The sequence below is a fragment of the Microtus oregoni genome, unplaced genomic scaffold (assembly GCF_018167655.1).
Source record: "Microtus oregoni isolate MIOR12 unplaced genomic scaffold, Mior012 000030F_ref0000283, whole genome shotgun sequence".
Lineage (NCBI taxonomy): Eukaryota > Metazoa > Chordata > Mammalia > Rodentia > Cricetidae > Microtus > Microtus oregoni.
The window spans coordinates 17,765,819-17,783,177 of NW_024543089.1; positions in this window are offsets into that span (position 1 = coordinate 17,765,819).

Sequence of the window (17,359 nt, forward strand, 5' to 3'; positions counted from 1 at the left end):
CTAAAGAATTTACTCTTGTAATTGGTATAAGAATGTCAATATAATTGAAATATTCATAGGCTAAGAAAAATGTTTTATGAAGAAGAGGAAGGTGATGGATGCTTCTGTAAAAAATGAATTGTCTGTATTAAAAAGTGATGAGTTTTATAGCTATACATAATGGTGATCTCTTACCACCTATAAAAGAGTTAGCAATGTATAAAGCTTCGAAGATAAAGAGATTCATCACACTTTACTGTGTTCTAGCAAGCTGTATGCTCATTATTAATTTTCTTCATATGTATCTTTCATATTTTTATTCTAATAAAAATGTAATTAAGCATACTTAAATATATACTAACTATTAACCTTCAGTGTTTTCTATTCTTCCCAGAAGTCTCAAAATTCAGATATTTACTGTTTCCATTGAAGACTATCATCATTAAACAAACTAATAAAAAATGCCTGAATTTCTTCCCATTCTCGGAATATTAAAATTCAGTAATAGCAATTTACAATTCTATATGGAAATTTCAGCCAGTTGTAGTGACACATGCTTAAATTCCCCAAAGCAGAGGAAGATGATCCACTGCAAGTTACTCTTTCCAAGACTACATAGAGGGACAGTGTCTCAATATTATACCATTAACAAAAATGTTTTTCGGTGGAACTTACTATTATATCCATTATTTTTCTTTATTATATTTATAATGTGTTGTGATTATTTCTTTTATTTTGATACTATAATATAATTACATTATCCCCATCACTTTACTCCATCTCAATGCTCCCATATACCCACTCCTTTTAAAATTCATAGTCTCTTTTTCATTAATTGTTATTACATGCATATATTTATGTACATATATATTCCTGAATATAACCTGCTCAGTCTCTATATTACTTGTTTCTATAGGATTTATTTTTATTCTCATTTCAAACTTATTTACTTTGAAGAATCTACTTAAATTTAATTCTTCTAGCAAGGGAGGTCAATATCATGATGAAAGCTACAGAGATAGCTGAAGAAAACTCACGGAAACCAATAAACTCTATACCTACAGCTATGATATCTCTATGGGACCAAACTAGGCCCTCCATAAGTGGAAGACAGTGGTAAAGTTTCTATCCCTCGTGTTTTAGCTAGCTTATTGTAGCCCATTCCTTGTGGTGGAATGCCATGCTCAACTTTAAAGCAGCACGGAGATAGGAGGTGGGGTTTGGGGGGCTTTGTCCTGTCCCAACTTAATGTGCCAGACTTTGTTGACCGCCCTTTCCTTTGGGAGGAGTGAATGGGGGGTGTAGTGGGGGGAGGCAAGGGGTGGCAAGAGGTGGGGTGTGGGGAGGAATTGTGGATTGAATGTAAAATGAAATTTAAAAAATAAATCAAAATATTTTTTCTATTCCCATGATTTAATTTTGTTAGAAAATATATATTTACAAGTTCCTCGTGTCACAATTCAGTAGATATCAGGAATCATTTCAGAGTGAAGATTTTATGATAAATATGCTACACTGAATTCTTGAGTTCAGTTTCAAATGTTCGTGGTTAATTCTGATGCCATAAAATTCATCCCTAAGATTTTGTATGAAAAACCTAACACATGCTTTTCTCTCAGTGACTTCGAGGATCCTTGGGTACAGAGAGATAATAAAGATCACAGAAGACAGGTACAAGGTCTGTATTCCAGTATAGGATGTCAACCATTCCTCAGGTATATGGTATGTTGAAATTAAATTCCTATTAATTTTAGAAAAACAATATTACTATAATTAATAACTATATAAATATTTGTAGTTATTAAAACCTAAAAATTTTAACCAGGTCTCATGTAGCTCAGGCTGACTTTAGACTTACTACGTAGCAGAGGATGACTTTGAATTTCTTACCCTGCTGTCTGCATTTAATGAATGGTTGGGAGGTACTGGGTTCCTGCTGTACAGCCATAGGACTGATTTATGAGATGTTGCATGCCAGAGGATATCATAGATTCAGGAAAAGAATTTTATCAACAGAGTTATATATTTGGTCCCCAAAATATTTTAAAGTTATTTATTTTTGCTTTATTTGTATGTATATTTACCTGTATGTTGTATGTAAATGTATTACATGGATATCTAGTTCTCATGAAGATCAGAAAAGAATGTCCTATCCCTAGAATTGGAGTTAGAGATGAATGTGAGCCATCATGTGGGTGCTAGGAAACAAGTGTAGATCCCTTGTAAGTGGGAATTGTTCTTCACTGCTGAGCCATCTTCCAGTCTCCTATAATTGACTTTAAAGTGGTCTTTTTTAATTAATTAATTAATTGATTGATTGATTAATTAATTATTTATTAAAGGTTTCTCTCTCTTCCCCACCATCGCCTCCCATTTCCCTCCCCCTCCCTCAGTCAAGTCCCCCTCTTTCATCAGCCCAAAGAGCAATCAGGGTTCCCTGCCCTGTGGGAAGTCCAAGGACCACCCACCTCCATCCAGGTCTAGTAAGGTGAGCATCCAAACTGCCTAGGCTCCCACAAAGCCAGTACGTGCAGTAGGATCAAAAACCCATTCCCACTGTTCTTGAGTTCTCCGTAGGACTTATAAATACTTACAAAATATGTGTAACAGGTAACATCCACAAGATCAAATAAAAGTTAACTAATGTGTTCATCAATTCCCTGTAAAGTTTTGATATACATCTGCTGTGCGTAGATGCACACATACCATATATATATATATATATATATATATATATATATATATATAATTAGATAATACTTAGTGTCTATTTCTTAGGAACCTGTTTAGACACTTATAAATAATGCAAGATCATAGTATTGAAGCACTCAAGATCTCTATTTTATTTCACTTAAACATTCAAAACACAAATGGGCCATTTTGACTAAACCTTTCCACGTATAACCAATTACACTGTGCATTATAACAATACAATTCACATTTCTCTCCCTCATTGTTTTAACATTTAATCTGTAAAAAAATATTGTCCCTTCTTTCCTCCTCAGTGATTTCTAAGTTTGCTTAGAATTTAATTTAAATGCTTTCCAAGCTAAGCATCAATGCAACTGTTTTTGACTAGTGCAGTGAATCAAGGGGTCTCTGTCTCTCTGTCTCTGCCCTTCTCTGTCTCTCTGTATTGTCTGTCTCTCTTTCTTCCTCTCCCCCCTCTCTCTTTCTCCCTCCCTCTTTCAGAGGGGTAAGTATACATACACTTGTGGAGTTTACAAATTGGATGGTTCATGAGGTAATGAGTTCAGCAGTTTTCATCACTTTCTCTTCTATCAGATTCAGTGTAGTCTTTGATCCATGTGGAGCTGTAATGTTGCAGAGTGATAAATATCAAACCACTTTCTTCTATATACAGCTAGCCAGTTAACCAGTATCATTTGCTGAAGGTGCTGTCTTTTTCCCAATTTACATTTCTGTCTTTGTAAAAAAAAAAAAAAAAAAAAAAAAAAAACAGTTGTCCACACAGGTGTGTGGAAGTCTGGGTCTTCAAATCAATTTCATTGATCCATGTGTTTGATTTGGGGACAAAACCATGCACTTTTTACAACTATATCTGTGAGAACAACTTGAAAACGGGAATGGGGATATCTCAATCAGTTCTTGTATTATATAGGATTTGTTGGGCTATTCTGTTTTTGTCTGTTTATTTGTTTTAGTATTGTTTTTGGTGTTTGTTTGAAGATGAAGATCATTTTTTCAACTTTTATGAAAAATTATGCTATAATATTATTGATGACAATTGCAATTTATAGATGGCTTTGGAGAAGGTGGTTGTTTTCACTCTATGAATTTTACCAGTCCCTGAGCACTGGAGATCTTTCTATGCTCTGATACCTTCCTTTTTTTAAAGTGTTTTATGGTTTGTATTCTACAAATCTTTAACTTTCTTGATTAGAGTTATCACAAGATAATATATTTTTAAGGCCATTGTAAAAGTCATTGCTTCCCTTATTTCTTTCTGCAGCTTGTCAGTTGTATATGTGAAGTCTACTGACTTTTGCTTGTTAATTTTGTATCCCCCTACTTAGCAAAAATTATACTTTTCATCCATTACCTGGTCAAGTTTTTGGGTCTAATTCCATTCTGTATTCTTCAAAAGTTAATGTGACAAAACTAAATGTGGCATTCTTATATTTGCAATTTAATTTTGCTTGTTAATTTATAATTATTATTAATCATGTACATGCTGATTATGAAGTTGTTTTCTGTATAATTAAATTATAGTCTTCATTTTTGAACTACAAATCCTATAGCAAAGTTTGTGCAACTGCAGTTTCAAAACCTACAGCTCAGAACTAAGAACAACCTTCTCAAATAAATGAGAAAAATTGTGAATTCTGCCAAAAATTATAAATCTCATTCCAAGACTATCATTGGCTGGAATGATGGCTTCTGGCAATTAATTAACTTGAGATTTGGAGGTGTACTGTTTAATCTATTTTACAAAATAGTAGGAAGACAAAGCCAAGTCAAATAAAACTTTACAACCATTCTTTAAATATATAAACTTAGGTATAAGAACCATGCAAAATAAGAGTAATTGTTGAGCAATTGGTATGTAGTTCATTATTTTTTAAACAAATGTGCAATTGTAACTGAAAGAGGGTGAAAGAAAACTATAACAAAACATTTGTAATTTTTGGAGTTTTAAGATAAAGGCTATCATCTCCCTTGTGTGCTGGAGAGACATGTGTTTGGCAGACACCTTGAATTTTTGCCCAGGTCCTATTACAACTCTCCTTATCTGCGTTTCATACAGAGAAATAGGCAAGAAAGCCAAATCCCAGGCTACTGAGGCAGGAATACACGCATTGTGCATCTGATACTGCTCATTCTTTCTGCTGAACACATTTCTGGCAGTTTACCAGTTCACAGGGGGAAAAAAGATTTCTTTTCAGAGGTAAAATTAATTTCCAGTAAAATTGAATGACTCTTTGCACTAGCAGCTTAGCCTTTGTTAAAGATGAATAGCAAATACAAATTTAAAAAAAAAAGCAAAAATGGGGTGCTAGGAAAAAATGGAGGCAACCCATCTTAGCAAAATAATATGTACTTCTGAAGCAACTTCATTTATTATTATTAAGTTGTTTATGAGTGAGATAATTCTGACTAATTTGAAGAACTTATGGTAAATGAAAACAGAATATTTATTTAAAATGTTTTAAAGAAATTGCTTAGAAGTGATTATAATATTACATGTTAACTACTTAAAAAGTATTTCAAGCACCTGTCTGCCTCATATGTAACATATATATGCACATTGCTAAATATAATAAATATATAATGTTTATTAAATTTATTGTATATTTTGGCTAGATAGCAATTATTTTTATCATAATATGAGGATAGTTGTTGGTAAAAGTAACTTTTGTTCTGTTTTTTAGTGATTGGCAAATATTATGATAGACTTTGAAACTCCTTGATGTGAAGGGAATGCAGAGAAAATTGTTATTAATGGTACTAGTCCTTCATCATTGTTACAGTGATAGTGATCGGATTGTTGATGCTTGATTATTATAACTACCTATAAAGGTTTTTCTTATATTTACATTCATGGGTTTATAATTCTCAGAATCACAGAGAATGTAACACACATTTAAAGAATTGTAAGTAGAACTATGATATAGTGGATCTGCTGTGATAATAATGATGGGGGCAGAAGAGAAAGTCCATAAATTACTAACTAAATATAAAATCTTTATAAGGTCACATACTTGAAAACACGCACACACACACACACACACACACCCCTCAATATTCTTCCAAAACAGTGAGCTAGTATATTTGTTTGTTTCCACATACACGTGACCATACAGTGTTTTAAGTTATTCTCCTGACTTGACTTATATTGAATTTGTAGCAATATTTTAAGATTTTAGACATATATCTTTTCTTTCTCAAAAAACATGGACAATGACTAGTTAAATCACTTCATTTATACAAAATTTTTTATTATAAGAATTGTTTTGTCATGAAAGACATTGAATGCTAGCATTTTTATTATAGATAAGTAAAATATTTGCAAAATTATTTTAATAAACTATGTAGTTTTGCATTCAGAGAACATAAAACTTTTAATGCAATTTTTATAGCACAAAATAAAAATTGTTCTTCACACATCATCTACATTTTAATTGTATGTGACTTAAATATGATTACTTTTGATAAAATTATTTTTAAAGCACTAATTTGAGAAAAACTATTCTTTCAATGTACCATTATAAGTAGGCATAAATAATCCAGAATAACACTATTTATCCTTTCATTCATCTCTTTATTCATCTCTTTAAGTTCTTTGAGTAATGAATTATTAATTTGCTTATTTAATACTACTGACAAGATGATCCATGGAAAGTATTTTATATAAAAATACCTGTTAATGATTTTAATTAGGTATTTTACTTGAAATATAAGTATAATTTTTAGGAAGCACCCATTGAAAAACAGGTTTATACATGTATTCACAAAATTACTTAAGCATACTGGATCAGAGTTGTAGTGGCATTTCAACTGTATTTTAATAAATAAAGACTTTCTGTAAATCATAGATTAAAGCAGTCCCACTGGTCAGCATTACAGACCAGGTTATAGTAACACACATCTTTAATCCCAGTAGCCACACTATTTGCCATAGAAATTGGGTGGTATGCACCATTAATCGGAGCCCAAGAGAGTATTATAAAGTGGGAGGAAACAGCTCTCAACACAAAGTCTCATTCTGAGAATCCAGGTCACAGGGATGCTCTTTCAGACTAAGATTGTGGTAATAGTCAGTAACTGGCTGTCTTGCTTTTTGGATCTTCAAGTTAAACCCCAATTTCTGACTCTAAGTTTTAATTAGTCATGCTTCATTTGGTGCCCAAATTTTTGGGACACAAATTTATGAAAAAGCCATTTAAATGAGGCATTTTAGCCACCAGCTCAGGCTAGAGCTGGGATTGGAATTCCAACTCTAGAAATCAGAAAACAATCTTAGACAACTTGGTTGAGGAGAAAAACTAGTGCTCCCAGCTCCCATCTGTCCCTGCTCAGCTTCCATGTAATGATAAAAAGTACACAGAAAATCTGGACACTGTATATTATTGTGTCTTTGAATTGTTTCACTGCTGAGCAAGGAGAAACAGCTGCTAAATAAAGATATTTGATTATTAATGCTGCTGGATTAATTCAACCTTATATTTTGAAAATACCTTGACTTCAAAATTTAAGTCAAAAGATACATTACTTTGGAGAACAGATTTTGCTTCTGTTTCCACAGGAAGTGAGAAGCTGTGGATTCATTCTGGATTAACAAAAATAAGATTTGATTGGCTGTATATAAATTATTTGTTAAGAAAAATAAGGTTTGATCAAGGAAGATCTCCTGAAAAATCTCCAGTGGGCACAGATGACTCAGATGATGTTTCTGAGTATATCTTTTGCATATTCCTCTGCGTTATACATCAAGAAGAGCTTCAAAACTTCTGGCTAAAATTATACAGCCTTATAGAATACTTCATAACGACTTGACCATAATCCTAAATTTTCTTTCGTTCCCTATAAGATTTTCAATGTATTGTACCTATACAGTCCATTTAACAATATAATGCAAATTTATCACCCTTGAAAATTGTTATCAAATTGTTTAGGATGATGAAGTAATATAGGTTAGTAGTTAACCAACTAGTATAATTGAATTTGTCACTAGACACTTTAGGTATGTTTTCAAGGTCAAACAAAGATATAATTTAGATAGGTCATCTTCAAACACTTTGGAGATCTACAGAATATGGCATTTAAGATGACTTAATAACTTAAGTTCTTCTTTTTGTGACAATGATTCATGTCTGCTTCTGGCAGAACCAATTTCTCACTCTTAGTTTTTATTAATCATGCTTCACACAGTCAAACACAAATATTGTAGACAGATGTACACATTTAATGGATACATTTTTACAAATCATTAAGATAACTCAGATATGTATAAGATGTAAGAGTCAAAGTAAAGTGATGTATGCTAATTTTAACAACAACAAAAAAGATATAAATAAATCGTGGTAGTTGTGGATGAAAAGTTTTTATATTGATAGTAAGGATGAGAAAAGACTCTCCTATGCACAAACGGTTTCCCAAAGAACACAAAGCAATTACACAAAATGAACTTCAAGGATGTCTAACCTGTACTATGGATACAAACTTTAACCAATATTGTTGTATTAATCACTCTGGCAAAGGGTTATAGTCTTAGCATATCCCTTCTAAGTTATCTTTTAAAATGTTCCCTTCTCTTCAACATCTTTGAATTGCACAGTCTACTAAGCCCTGAATATTCCCCTGTGTTGTTTTCTGGCAATTTGAAATATATTATATTCTTAAAGAATCGTTATCCTGTTTTTAATAGTTTTACATTCATAATTGTATAATACCAGGACAATTATAATCTTACCACTCAAACTTAGGTAAAAGTTCTTATAAACCATTTGTAATTATAAATGCTCAGAATATAATTTAATTCAGGTGTAATCATCACAAGCCATTTTTGGCTTAGCTGATGTGTTATATGAGACAACTTAGCTTGACAGCGTACTAACAATGCTACTCTCATGCTAAAAGACAGTGACATTAGACATGAAGGTTTAGGAATGTACTTCACTTAGTTTAGCACTGGCTTGTTTTTGAGGAATCATATCAATTGCCTCAACAGCACCTCTGTTGTTTTCCTTTCCCCATTAGGACAGAATTCCTTTCGTTTTTTATCAGGACATCCCACTGAGGCTAGGTCATTATTTAGACATGACAAAAGAATAAAAATTATTAGCATGTTGTGTTTGGACCGTGATACTTTTCTTTAGCCAATAAGAATGGTTTGTTAATGCTAATGTACGGCATCCTGGGGTGATTTCTATACCCTCTTCTTCTTTGACTTTCTCTTTTGTAACATTTCACATGTGGAGTTCCCATGATTAATATTTTATGCTGGTGTTCTTATGTACAGCATGATGCAGTGTGTTCCATTCAACTCTCCAGTAGCTGTGCTGCCACAGAAAGGTAACTAATAGCTTGAGCTAAGCATCGTGTGGCTTTGGGAGGTCTCCTGTGAGAAAGAAACAGACACTATCTTGTCACATCATAAATTTATAAGGAGTTAATTAAAGGCCTCCTTTTGCATTTCAAGCACATCCAGAGTCCCATATCACAAGAAATGATTCCCATTTAATTACCAAAGGCTTGTAAAACTTTGCAGCTCAAAGTGTATTTTAATGTCAAGCAGAATATCAGAACAAATGCAAAACTGTTTCTGGAATATATCCAAAGAATATAAAGTTGCACAGAACTATGTGCATGCATTTTTATATTAATTATTTGTAGAGCTAGATACATGATTTAATTTTTAAACATGAAACTATCACAAGTATTTATGAGTTCTTACATTGAACTGAAAACTGAATGTTGATTTATTTTATCCTATTCACACTTTCCAAATTGAATATTTATTAATCATTGCTTGTCTCTACTCCACATGTTCTTTAAAAAATCCATTCTATACATTATTCTGCTAGTGAATTGTTGCCTAATACAGTTGAACACACAAAAAGCCATATTACAAACATTTTTGTTCCATGTGGGGTATTGTGAATTTTCACAAATTTTAAATGGAAGGAACATGATAAAATTCCAGTTCTAGCGTGGTTCAAAGAATATGGAGGAATGAGTTTTAAAAATCAGCTTAGATTAATCTAGAAGAAATTTACCCTAAAGGCTTATTTGATTATTTCTGTTAGATGAGTTATTTGGGCTAATGTATAATGGATAATCCATTTATGTGCTCTTTGCTGAAGCCCTAAAGCTGTCGGTACAGATGTCAATAGATTACAGTTCTTCTACTGAAAAGGAAATAATCTAAATTACAATAAGTAACTATGAAGACTGCTAGCTGTTATATAAATCAAAATGTTTGCAACAACGTACGATTGTAGTGTTCAGTGCCATTCTTGTGAAACTATCTGTTAATCAATAACATTTAAGGTAGCACAAATAATATTTTTCCTATGGTTACTTTACTTTGATTATTCAGTTTTTTTCATGGTGACATAATAGGAACTCTAGAAAATAAACATTATGTTATCCAAAAGAATTTACAAAAGTTAGGTAACAATGTTACAGGTATTAGAAATTTACTTGAATTTTATTGTTTTAAGCAATTTAAATATCAGGATTAGTATGTTCACTTCTCAGATATGTACACTAACAGTGTGAGGGTTTTTTTTTTCCCTGCAGTTCAATCATCCTTTAAATTTATTTAATATAGCACTCATATTTAGAGATTGAAAACCTTGTCAATGGTTTTGCTTTTAAATATGTTCATGTTTCTGTGTACCGTTTTGTTTACCTCAAACTTCTGTGGGTCTCCTATATAGGAAGGGAAGGTCGCAGGGCTTTAAAATGAAAAGTGAAAAAGAAGAGAATGAATTGAATTTGTTTCTGGCCAGAGCTGTGGGTAGAAAAAACTTTCTGAAACAATGGTAGCATGTTCAGGCAGACTCAGGAGACATGGCCACTTCTAACCCTGAAAGAAGGAATGGTCTGGACTTTTCTCCTGGCCATGTTTTGTTGTATATTTCCTAGAAATTTATAATTTACCAAGGACCAAATAAAAAATCAATTTTGCTTCCTTATATTGGAAAGACTGTGTTCTGTTGGAAAGTAAGAAATGTTATCACCATAGGTAACACTGGATAAGTAGCAGTGTGAGTAATTGTAATAGTAGTTGCATAATAAAAATATCAAAATTTTACTTTTAAGTAAAGCTCTTTGGCTGTATCTGGTTTCTTTTCTGTTTTCAGATTGTTCCATGCAACACATTGTATATAGCTTTATCTGAACTGAACTGCCATGTTCAATGTGTTCAGGATTTTGCTTAATTGGTCAGATGAGAATGGAGGACATATGATAGAAAGTAAAATTGCTGAAGTAGGGTTTGGAAACTTATTTCAAAACCTTTGCAATTTTGCCCAAGGTGTTCTTTAATCATATTCACTTACCATGATCTGCTCCTTCCTTTTACCTATTTTGCTAATTGAGTTTGTATCCTGGTATATATAGCCATGAGTACCAACAGTTAGAAAAAATTGAACCAGTATCAGATACCACAATGCATAGCCACATACCTTAAAAACCCCCCACTGTAACAGTTTTATAACACCCGATAATTAATTTGACAAGAGGAAATTTACTTTTCAAGGTGGTAGATATCATGAATCCTGTGTAATAGATTCACAATCAACCATACTTGCATGCCTCAAGATATCCAATGTGTCCACACTATACACCAAATAGCAAGCTACAGTATGTGTGTATGAATTGATATGCTTAGCATAAATACTGTTTTCTATTTCTGACTGTGGGATATTAGAATACATGTCACATAATGTCTTGAAGATGAGACACCTTTTCATCACCATATTCATACATATTTTAATACCTTTTACACATAGTCTGAATGTTATTTTAGAAAACTTTCATGTGTCTGCTTGATTTTGTCTCTGGTGGCTGTGAGCTGTCATATCTGTAGTGGAAAATTTCACTTGTAGTGTCAAGAAAGAATTTAAAATATTTCAGATTTTGGAGACTTTTAAATTTCAGATTTCTAGATTAGAGAAACCCAAACTTAATTTCAAGAAAATGTCTGTGAATTTTTATGAAGAAACAGATGCTGTCTAAGGGTCATATGAACATTTGCCAAATATGTGACAGCTAATTAAAAAGGGAATAAAATTTAAATTCCTTTGAGACTCTGAACCATATTTCAATAATGCTACGAATTATCTCTCCAATAAACACAATTTTGCCAAGAATTTGAAAATTTTATTGTTAGTGTTTTACACATAGTCATTATATAATGTAGCCCAGAATAAAATTTAGATAAAGAAATAGAAAACAGATACAAAAGCAAACAAAAACTTTTGCAAGAGGGACAGGCAGCCCTATATGTGTGGTAACAGATTTGGGTTAGAGAACATTAGGCCTAAAGCTAATCTTTTCCTCGGAATATGTTAACCTAATTTCTCATTTTGGAAAATAAAATTTTAAATATATTGTAAAAGAAAAACTGTACTAATTTTTGTGGCATATGTAGGAAAATAGTAGGAAGCATTTGCACTCAGTTAGCTCTGTATGGCCTCTGGTTTGACCTTGACAACACTCACATCTTCCCCTTACCAAGGTCCTTTCTCTGTGTCTTGGAATTTCTCTTGATTCCCAGAATCCACTCTGCTTGAAGCATGATTCCTGGGCCAGCTCACTTCTCCTTCAGCTCTTGCAACCTTAGCTTCTTATGAGAAGGAATCACTTACTATTCCTGACATTTTTGATTAGTAGTTTAAATTCAGGTTTCAGTTTTCTGTGAGTTTCCATAATTTGAAACTAGTATTGGGGTTCTGGTTATTTACTCTGGGAAAGGTAATTAGCTCACAGCTAATTGGCTGCCTTTCCGTAACTGATTAGATGCTTATATCCACCAAACTCTTAGTTTTAGCTTTACCTCTGAATAGAGATTTATTTTTCAGATGAAATTTAATAAGGATTTTGAAATGAGATCTTATGAAAGTAGAGAGGATTTTGAAGTTCTTTCACACGTGGGAAAATGGGCACAGAGACAGAAAGAATGAAGTCATGTCAAGGTAATTGGTATTTGATAGTTCCACACAGAGGAATTTTTAACTTACGAGCATGTGAAAGTAAACATTTTCAAGCCACCAACTGTGGGGCAATTCATTATGGCAGCAACACGAATCTACATCAGCTGCCATCCCTACCTTAACTGCCTAGTGTTCTATGAAAATTTCACAGGCTCAGTTAAAGCACTTCCAAGACACATCCTTATCACATCAACTAGCACTCAAACCACTGAGTCAAGTCTGGTTATTGCTCCCAGATATTGTCTGACTTTTGTGATAAGGCTTTCCACATTTTAATTGGTTCTTGAAATGGAGGATAGACAGGTGGGAAACCATTTGTTAATCTGGGTTTATATTATGGCCTTTCTATGTGGACTGGATGATCTTCAGAAGCATCATTCACAGGACTCAATCCAATGGTTTCAACAAAGCTCTTTGTACACTGGTCCTCATGTTTCTGAGAGGCAGGTTAGAGTGACAGCAATGGAAGTTATGCTTGAGTTTTTGGCTGCAGTACTGTCAGCCCGAGCCAAGAGCGCTGCTACCGAGTTTGCTGCAGAATAATAATTATTGTTGATTTGATAAAGGTCCAGAAAGAGCTCCATCGAGTACCGTCCATATTCAGCAGTGAAAAAGAAATTCTAAGTTTGTGCATTGAAATGTGCTTTTCTAGATGAGTGGTAAATTAATTTGTTTTAATGTATTTATTTTCTTTTTACTGAAGTGATTATATAATGTATCAAAGTTTTCAATTACTTAGTATAGAAACTCCTAACTGAGATCTGCTCTGTTTCTTTGTAGTTATTTACATGCATTAAAGTAAATGTTCATTAACTCTGTCATTCAAGCTTATTCATGCTTCTCAAGGGTAAATGTATTATAGCTGTGGTTTCCTATCAAAGAATAATACATTTCTAATAAATTTTAACATACCAAAATTGTAGCAAGTAATTTATGGATTTACTAAAAACATAAAATATAGGTATTTTAAATAGGGCTTTTGTAACATTGTGATCTCTTATGAAATCTTCAGTGAATTAAGACTTACTGTATTGAATAGTGGTCCCATTTAGTAACATTTTGCTTGCTATTAATTGCTCTTCAGATTCAAGTTGGCTACTATGGAAAGGAATTAGTAAGGACATTAGATCACATAGAGGTTCCTTTTCACTTATCTTTAGCTTTGGATAAAGCACTATCTCCTCAAGAACAGAAAGAAAGGTTCTTTTCTTTCACTCTTTGTAACTGTTGAGTTTATTTTCTTGTGTTCCATGTCAACATGTGGACATTTAAAAACAAAATAAAATATAATTACATCCTTGATCCTATTCCCTTTTTTCCTGCTAAACCTATCAGTGTCCCTCCCTCCAGCCATCTTCAGGTGTGCAGGAGAATTGTCTGTATTCTGTCAATCATGTTTTAAAGAAATGCTGATTGGCCAGGCAGGAAATATAGGTGGGAAAACAAGACAGGAAGTAGAAATGATGTAATGAGAACAGGAGAATTCTTGGAAGCAGGAAGTTGATTCCTCCCATTCCTGCCCAGATCACCGAAGAAGCAGGATGTGATCTGCCCCACTGAAAAAAGGTACTGACCCACATGGCTAACATAGATCAGAAAAATGGGTTAATCAAGATGTTAGAGTTAGCCAGTGAGAGGCTAGAGCCAATGGGCCAATCAGCATATAATTTATGGAGACCTATGTGTGATTATCTTTGGGGCTAAACAGTTGTGGGGTACAGGGCAGGACAGAAACCCCCAACAACAAACCAGCCCCGCGCATGTTAGACAGGTGGCTCCATCCTTATTCCCTTTCAAATTCATTGCTTATTTTTCTTTATTATTGTTATATATGTGAATAAAACATAAATGTATAAATATAATCTACCAAATGTTTTAATTATTTCACTAATAATTTTATACAATATATTGGTCATATTTACCTTATCTAAAAATCCTTGCCATAATAACCTTATACTCAAAATACACATGACTTGAATGCTCCACAGTTTCTTATTCTTTGCATGTTTGCTTTTATGGGTTATAATGTAATTTTTTATCTACCTCAAGAAGAAGTGGTTCTTTTGAGGCTTGACAGATACACTAATCTTAGGGCATATCAGTAAGATATTAGGAGTCATTTCAATATTATGGCCACTTAGCATACTACTACTACTAATAATAACAGCTTCTCACATCATCCATGACCTACCTAAAAACAAGCTTCTGGTATCATTAACAGTGTCAAATGTTGGTTATATCTCATGGAACATGCCTCAAATACAATCAGAAAGTTTTTCTTTCACCATTCATTCCACAGGGAAGCCTATCTTACTAGGTAAGCTGTTGACTCTGTCAAAGATCACCGCTGGGTGAAACTGGTGATTAGATTTTTTTCCTCTGCTCACAAGTATTGCACTTTAGCACTATACATATTTTTAGCAAGTTGGAATTAAGCTTTTAGACGACTATCAGTTTTACATGATTTCTCTATGTTCTATTACTCAAGATTGTGGAGTCTTCAGCAATAAGGTGTTGTTATATTTATGTTCTGAACTGTAGCCAAGTATATTTGTAGTAGCCTGGAATGCTTGATGTTCTGGGAATTATTCTGGCAAGAAACTCAGAGAAGAAATTATTTTTAAACATCTTTATTACAGGACATGGTAGCCGAGGCTTGACTTTTTTAGGGGAAGAAAATCATATTATCTTTATCCCTGGAAAGTCATTTATCTAAGTCAGCTACAGAAATATTCATGTTCTTATTCCTGAGAATGGACAATTACATTTAAACATTCCTATAATACACATAAAAGTAGAATTGGGTAATTATTCTAAAATACAGGACTTCCAGGTTGGGAAGAAATGTTGTATGAAGGCTGCTTGCTTGTTCTGGCTGCTTGTCAGCTCAGACCCAAAATAACCATACAGAAACTGTATTAATTAAATCACTGCTTGGCCCATTAGCTATAGCTTCTTATTGGCTAACTTTTACATATTAATTTTACCCATTTATATTAATCTGTGTATTGTCATGAGGCAGGCTTACTGGGTAAAGTTCCAGCATCTGTCTCTGGCAGGGCTACATGGCTTCTTTTCTACTCTGCCTCCTCTCTCCCAGCATTCAGTTTAGTTTTCCCTTCTAGCTCTATTCTACACTATCACAGGCTAAAGACAGCTTCTTTACTAACCAAAAGTATTCACAGCATATAAAGTGGAATGCCAAATCAATCCCCCTTGCCAGAAAACAATGAATCAAGGCTAATTTATCCTCACGATCTTAAATATCAATTTTTGTCATTGAATATATTTTATAAGTAACAGAAATATGCATCTTTTGTCTTTTCTATTTGCTTAAGACCTTTCAAATTAAAATGCTATCAAAATATCATAAACATTTACTTATTATCATTTCCTGTTTTATAGCATTTTACATGTATCTTATGATGCTAAGCTGTTAATTTTTTTCCTGATATAATCTTTTTTATATTATCAAAAACATTTAGCTAGAAGTTTCTTAAGAAATTTGGTTTAGCTTTGTAGGTAAAGTGAATTTTATTCTTGTACTACACAAATTATTTTCATATTAGTTCCATTATTCAGATGAAAACCAATTACAGAAATACCTTTTAACTGATAAAAATAATTATTACTAAAGCAGGGAATTGTCATTTCTTAGGCATCTTCTATTGCTTTGTGATTCATGATAGGAAAGTATCAGATAATTCATTTCACCTCAAACCCTGTAGTTTGTTCATTTTTCAATCTTTCTTTCAAATTAGTTTAGTATTTTCTCTCCGTTATAATTAACATAAAAGACATGAAATAAAGTAACCTTATTCTACACTTGAATTTGTCCATGCATTTCTTCTCAATTAATCCATTTCTTATTTGCAATACTACTGAAACTTTCTATCGTTATTGCCCTCAATTTTTGCATGGGCACAAAGGTAGCTGCCTGCATCCATGTACATTAAAATGAACACCAGGATCTGTGCAGGTGATCACTAACTACAGCAATAAACTGCCTGAAATGATAAACAAGCCTCTGTGCGGGGGTGGTTCACTTGCTCATTGTTATTTGCTTAACCTAAATTTTAACAGAGCATTGACTTTCATTAGGAAATTTTATGCATATATTTTCTTATTTATACTCTTCACATGGCCCTCCCCTTCCTCTGGCATTTCTCTTTTTGTGACTCCTCTTCATACTTTTCAGTAAAGCTCATAACTGTCCTTAAATTTTTATTCCTTGTAGCATACAGTACTCTAATTTCTCTTTCCATTTCTTTATTTATCAAGGTCCCTTTTATAAAGTTTGCTTATTCACAATAATTAAGAAACTGAGTGGATTTACAATCAATAGGCAAATGAATGGAGATTATTTATGTGTATATTATATGTATGCATATGTATATAGAGAGATATCTGCATGCATATATATGAATTCTATACAGCCAAAAGGAAAAAATGACACCTGCAAGAAAATGGTTGGAATATGATTATTTCTAGTTAGATAAACAAGAATCATTAATAAATGATGAAGGACATAGAACTGTGTTCTTATCTTTTATATTTAAAGCATTTATTTAAAAAAGTAAAACATGGCAGCTCACAACTGTCTGAAGATCAGTTCCAGGGGATCTGACACTTCACACCAATGAACATAAAATAAAGTTAAATAAACCATAAAAAAGTAAAACTAAATTGGCAAA